The following is a 7,425-nucleotide window of genomic DNA, read 5'->3' on the forward strand; positions in this document are numbered from 1 at the left end:
CTTAATAATAATCTTGATGAACTTAGTGACTCGAATGCAACGTCTTTTGAAATATGTCATGAATGTCTCCAAGTAATATCTCTAAAATGAGCAAAGGCACACCGAAAGATTTCTTTAATACCTGAGAATAAACATGCTTTCAAGTGTCAACCAAAAGGTTGGTGAGTTCATTAGTTTATCATAAACGATCATTTTCATCATTTTAATAGACCACAAGATTTTCATTTCTCATAAATACACATCTCATATCAGGCATTTCGCAAACTGCATAGAGATAAAAATTCATTCATATGGATTGAACACCTGGTAACCGACCTTAACAAGATGCATATAGAATATCCCCATCATTCCGGGACTCCCTTCGGACATGATAAATTCGAAGTACTAAAGCATCCGGTACTTTGGATGGGGCTTGTTGGGCCCAATAGATCTATCTTTAGGATTCACGTCAATTAGGGTGTCTGTTCCCTAATTCTTAGATTACCAGACTAAAAGGGGCATATTCGATTTCGATAATCCAACCATAGAATGTAGTTTCGATTACTTGTATCTATTTCGTAAAACATTTATAAAAGCAGCGCATGTATTCTCAGTCCCAAAAATATATATTGCAAAAGCATTTAAAAATGGAGCAAATGAAACTCACTATACTATATTTTATAGTAAAAATACATATGATGAAATTGAACAATGCAGGGTTGACCTCGGATTCACGAACCTATATCATTTGTATATTCATTAATATATATAATCGTAATCGAATAAATATATATATTATCATTAGTGATGTAATTTATATATTTAATAAGTTATAAGTTTCATTATTTATTTATATATTTTCATGTTATATATATATATATATATATATATATATATATATATATATATATATATATATATATATATATATATATATATATAATGTTAATATAGTTAAGTTATGTGTACAAAATATATTTACATATATATAATCTTTATTTTCACACTTATAACTTTAAGTACGTTATTAAAACTTTTATTTTAGTAATCATAATTATTTTAAAAAAATTGATATAGATAATACTGATAATAATAATAATGATAATTTTAATGATTGTAAAATAATAATGATTTTTAATAAAAATAATATTAATGATAATATTTATAATAATACTTATGTTACTAGTAATAATAATTCTAATAAAATGATACTAATACTAATAATAATAATAATAATATCTACAATATTGATAATAGTGAAAATAATAATGGTACTAATTATAATAGTTATTATCATAGTAGTAATGAATGATGATTTTTATCCTAATACTTATATTTGTAATTATAATAATAATTATCATACTAATGATAATGATATTGATAATTATAATAATGATGATCTTAATAATAATAATATTACTAATAATTATAGAAATGGTACTAATATTAATATAAATGAAAATAATAATAATAACAATAATACTACCTTAATAACAATACTGATAGTAATAATGTTAGTGAAACAAATTATATTAATGTTAATAATAATAATAATTTACGTAATAATAATAACAAGGATAATAATAATAATAGTAATAATAATTATGAAAACTACCTTTGAAGACTAAAAAGAAATAAAGTGCCAGAGCCGGGACTCGAACCCGAGACCTCTCGCTTAACCAACACCACACCAAACCATCCATCCATCCCTTCGTTTCTAATTTAACTCTCAGAGATAAATATATAAACCATCTATCTGTTTTGCTTCTTTCTTCTTCAAAATCAAACAACGATATAATGATCATCATTATTTCTAAACTTCTCGGCCTAACAATTTTTACAGCCCAACAGAACCTATTTGGACCTCAGCTTATCAAGATTAATCATAACAGCCCAAAATTAAATTTCTAAGCCTCCTAAGGGTTAATGGTTTATACGGAGTAATTCACAAAACACACCAACACTCTTTAACGATTAGAGCACCCATGATTCAGTAGCCTGTCATCATCATCCTCATCATGATATCATCATCATCAACGATTCCTGCTCACCATCATCATTACGAAATCACACCATCATCATTTGTCATCGTGACTGTTTAAACAGGAAGAACGCAGCATAATTCATCGTCATCATCATCTATAATCATCATCCTTGCCATCATCCTTCGACATCATCATCATACGATATCATTCCCATCGTGATCATCTTCACAATAAGGCATCACCTTCGTGTTTATGATTATATGTATTATCTTCATCATCATCGTCCTTATCACTATCGTGTAAAAAAATATTAAACGGCTGATGTAGCAGCGAGCCAAAACAGAAACACTGCAGTAGCAGTTGCAGTGGTTGGGTGGTGATGTTTATGGTGGTTTATGGTGGTGTTTGGCCTTCGGTGTTGATGGCTTTCATGGTGGTTTTTGATAGAGAATATAAACTGAACCGAAACAAATTAGCAGCTACAACAATGGAGTTTTCAAGGCGATTTTACAAATATAAGAGAAAGAAAGAGATTAGGAAGTGGTCACGGTGGTAATGGTTGCAATTGTGATCACGATGTGTGGTGGTGGTGTGGAGTCTCGGACCGAACATAAGCAAGGTGAAGGAGTGTTTGTCGATTGAGATTGAATGAGAGAGGGAGAGTGAGATGGTGAGAGATGAAGGTGACGGTGGTGTTTAATCTTAGGTGCCGGCGGTTGGTGATGGAGTTTCAATAAGGCGATGGGAGATGGTTGTTTACGGTTGAGATAGAAAACGTTTTAGGGTGGTTCGATGGTTATGTCTAATGAACGAAGTTGGTAGTAGGTTGATCAATAATAGTCGTTCATCAAAAAAAAGGAAGAAAAGGGTATGTGTAACGTCCTCCCAATAGGGTCTGGAAGGAACGTCACTAATATAAAAACATACCAACATATTATAATAAACGAGAGCAATACTAAATGATGAATTTAACTTTAATGAGTACGCAGCGGAAAATGAAATGTCGTTACAATGACAGGAATAACAATATCGTAAATGTTCACATGCAGAAGTAATAAATGCGATATCTCTTGATCCTATGTCCAAGTAGCATCACATAAGCAGTAAGTATAAGAGCTTGAATCAAACAGCACCTGAGACAAAACATGCTAAAGTGTCAACCAAAAAGGTTGAGTGAAGTTCATAGGTTTAACAAAAAGTTTGTCGTTGTTTTAGACCACAAGATTTAGTTTGTAAAGTTGATCTCCCGCAGGATCAAGAAGTTATGCCAATGCGTGATATTTAGACTAAACGTTCAAGTTTTGCCCCATGATAAGTTGTGTCTGTCCTTGTCAGTTTAATTTCATTATTAAGTAATACAATGACTTGGTCAAATGTATCGGGGACGTTACTCCCGATAGGCCTACCCCCAATAATTAAGCATGCCGCAGCAATTAAAAATATCACTGTAGGGACTTAGTCGGACATAGCCGGGTATAGCATAGTTTAATAGTTTGGTACTTGTGTCTAAAGTATAAAAAGTAAAAACAGCATGTGTCTCACCCCAAGTAAAGTAAGTAAGTTTGCTAGCAATAAAGAGGGGCTATGAATTCACCTTAGTAAGTAGAGAGAGAGTTATTCCTCGGAATAAAGAGTTGAACGAGTGAGCAGGAAAGTCAACCTATTGACATTTAAGAGTAGTTAAGTGTTTTGCCCATGTTTAAGTTTAAGTATGTGTTTGTTTTACTAAGTTTCTATTCCTAGTAAGTTACTATTTTTATAAAGTTTCCATTTTTAGAAAGTTTATTATTTTACTAAGTTTCTATGACTAGAGAGTTTCTACTTTTATCAGTGTTTTCCATTTTAGGATACTTGCCGTATTAGATAAGCTTCTAAACACCCCTTTCCCTTCGAATGGCTAATTTAGATCTAGGGGCTTGAGCCATAGGACCCTTTAAATCGAAAATCCAAACCCTCTGCCTAGAATCTCAGAGAAACCATTCGTCAAGAAAGTTCGAAGATCTATACAACTCTAATACATATCCCAAAATGTTTTTATGTTACAATATAAGTAGTAGGTTATAGGTGCTAGTAATAGTAATAGTGTATACATGTTATTTATTTTATTTTTAATTGCATATAATTTATAACATTATTTACATGTTTCGGTAAAAATAATAACCGAAGTAAAAAGTAAAAAGTAAAAAGTAAAAAGTAAAAAAAATAAAAAGTAAGAAAAGAATACTTACTAGTAGTAATTCTTCAAAGAGAGAATGAGAGAAATTTTGGTGTGAGTTTGAATGAGAAATGAGGGGTATTTATACTTGAAAAAATTAGGTAAAAAGAATAAAATAATTAAAAGAAAAAGAAATATTTTAATTCTTAATGGGATTTTAAAATTAAAAAGTATTAAATGTTAGGTCATGGGATAATGCACAAAATAAAATAATAAAAGTAGTTTTTCCATTAAAATTTTTAATTAAAAAGTAATTTATTTATTTATTTATTTTTTTCATTTATTTTAAGGTTTTTTTTTATATAAATAAACAAATTGATTTAATGCTTTTCCAAGAATATTTGTCAATAATATTTTATTTTATTTTATTTTTATGTTATTAATAAATACAAATTTTGCATAAAAATAATAAATTATTCGGTATTTTGTATTTTTAATAATAATTATGATTTTAATTATTAAACTATAGTTTTAGTAAGTTTGTAAATATTATTACATTTATATATAATTAGATTTATTATATAGTTAAATATATAATACATTAACTAAATAATAAAAGTGATACAAAGTTTATATACTTAGTTAAATTATGTCAAATTATATAAATTAATAATATATTATTTATTTAAGCGTACATTGTTGACTAAAAATTACTATTCGGTCAATATTTAATTGTATATAACAACCCTTAATACATATAGTCAGACATATAACCCTAGGGTTAATTCAGTAAATTTAGAAGTCGAAAAGTGAGGGTTGTTACAGTACCTCCCTGTTAATAAAAACTTCGTCCCGAAGTTTTAGGTAGACTTCTCGGATGCATCAGCGGTTGAGAAGAGATGGGGATATTTCTGTTTCATTTGGTCTTCACGTTCCCAGGTATACTCGGGGCCACGTCGTGAATTCCAACGAATCTTAACAATAGGTATGGTGCTTTGTTTTAAGCGTTTAGCAGATCGGTCCATGACTTCTACGGGTTCCTCTATGAAGTGCATTTTATCATCAATGTGAATGTCATCCAAAGGAATAACGAGAGTGTCATCAGCGAGACACTTTTTAAGATTCGAGACATGAAATACGTTGTGTAAGCTGCTAAGTTCAGCAGGTAATTCTAATCGATAAGCCACGGGTCCGATCCTTTCAGTAATCTTGAAGGGTCCAACAAAACGCGGACTTAGTTTGCTTCGTTTACCAAAATGAACGACGCCTTTCCAAGGGGATACTTTCAACATGACTTTGTCACCAACTTGGAATTCCAAATCTATCCGACCTTTATTAGCATAGCTCTTCTGTCGTCTGCGGGCAGTTTCTATTCGTTTCTTAATCTGAACTATCTTTTCGGTTGTCTCGTGTATGATTTCAGGACCAGTTAACTGTCTGTCCTCTAATTCATCCCAGCACAGTGGGGATCTATATTTTCGTCCGTATAAGGCCTCAAAAGGTGCAGCCTTAATACTTGAGTGGTAACTATTATTGTAAGAGAATTCAACCAAAGGCAAATGTCTATCCCAGCCTTTGCCGAAGTTGATAACACAAGCGCGAAGCATATCTTCCAATGTTTGAATGGTTCGTTCACTTTGACCATCGGTTTGCGGATAATAAGCAGTACTCATGTCGAGTTGAGTTCCAAGAGCAGTTTGTAAGGATTTCCAGAATCTGGAAGTGAATCTACTGTCGCGATCGGATATGATTGATATAGGAACACCATGACGAGAGACAATTTCTTTGATATACAGTTGTGACAATCTCTCCATCTTGTAGGTCTCCTTGATCGGTAAGAAATGAGCAGATTTAGTAAGACGATCTACTATGACCCATATAGTATCATTGCCACTAGAAGTCTTGGGCAATTTAGTAATAAAGTCCATAGCGATACATTCCCACTTCCACTGCGGAATATCGGGTTGTGTCAACAGACCAGAAGGCTTTTGATGTTCAGCCTTGACTTTCAAACAAGTGAGACACTTACTAACATAAGTAGCAATGTCGGCTTTCATATTAGGCCACCAGTAGAATTCCTTCACATCGTGGTACATCTTACTGGAACCCGGATGAATAGAATACCTAGTCTTATGCTCTTCATCCAAGACTAGTTCACAGAGATTACCGAAGCGAGGAACCCAAATTCTGTTGCCAAAGTATCGTGTACCATTAGCTTTCACTTAGAGTTGGTTCTCGAAACCGATAGGTCCTTCACCTTCGATAAGTGTTGGTTTAATAGCTTCTAGTTGAGCTTCGCAGATTCGTGATATAAGATTTGATTTGATTTTCAGATTTAAGGCACGAACACGTTTAACATCGTCTTTTCGACTGAGGGCATCGGCAACTACGTTTGCCTTGCCAGGATGATATTCCATCTTACAGTCATAATCGTTCAATAACTCGAGCCATCGGCTTTGCCTCATATTCAGCTGTTTTTGATCAAAGATGTGTCGAAGACTTTTATGGTCAGTGTACACCGTAAACTGGGTACCATATAGATAATGTCTCCATATCTTTAATGCAAATACCACGGCACCTAACTCAAGGTCGTGTGTGGTATAGTTCTCCTCGTGTTTCTTCAACTGTCTAGATGCGTAGGCAATAACCTTTTCACGTTGCATTAAAACACAACCAAAGCCTTGCTTTAAGGCATCGCAGTAAACAACAAAATCGTCAGTACCTTCAGGTAAAGATAGAATCGGGGATGTGGTCAACTTCTCTTTCAGAATCTTGAAAGCAGATTCCTGTTCTTCGGACCACTCAAACTTCTTCCCTTTTTGAGTTAGCTTCGTAAGAGGTTTGGCAAGAAGGGAAAAATCCTTTATGAATCTCCGATAATAACCGACAAGTCCCAAAAATTGACGAATATGCTTTGCAGTCTTTGGTATCTCCCAATTCTAGATAGCGGTAATCTTAGCTGGATCGACATGTATTCCATTACTATCAACAACGTGTCCGAGGAATTGTACGGTTTTGAACCAAAACTCGCACTTAGAAAACTTAGCGTAGAGTTGTTCCTTTCGTAAGAGTTCAAGAATCACGCACAGATATTGCTCATGTTCCTTCTCACTCTTGGAGTAGATCAAAATGTCATCAATGAAAACAATGACGAATTTATCGAGATAAGGTTTGCAGACACGGTTCATGAGATCCATGATAACAGCAGGAGCATTGGTCAAACCAAAAGGCATGACACAGAATTCATAGTGCCCATAACGAGTGCGAAAAGCAGTCTTAGGAATATCAGATTCCTTGACTCTAAGT

Source organism: Rutidosis leptorrhynchoides, chromosome 3, assembly GCF_046630445.1.
Source record: "Rutidosis leptorrhynchoides isolate AG116_Rl617_1_P2 chromosome 3, CSIRO_AGI_Rlap_v1, whole genome shotgun sequence".
Classification (NCBI taxonomy): Eukaryota; Viridiplantae; Streptophyta; class Magnoliopsida; order Asterales; family Asteraceae; genus Rutidosis; species Rutidosis leptorrhynchoides.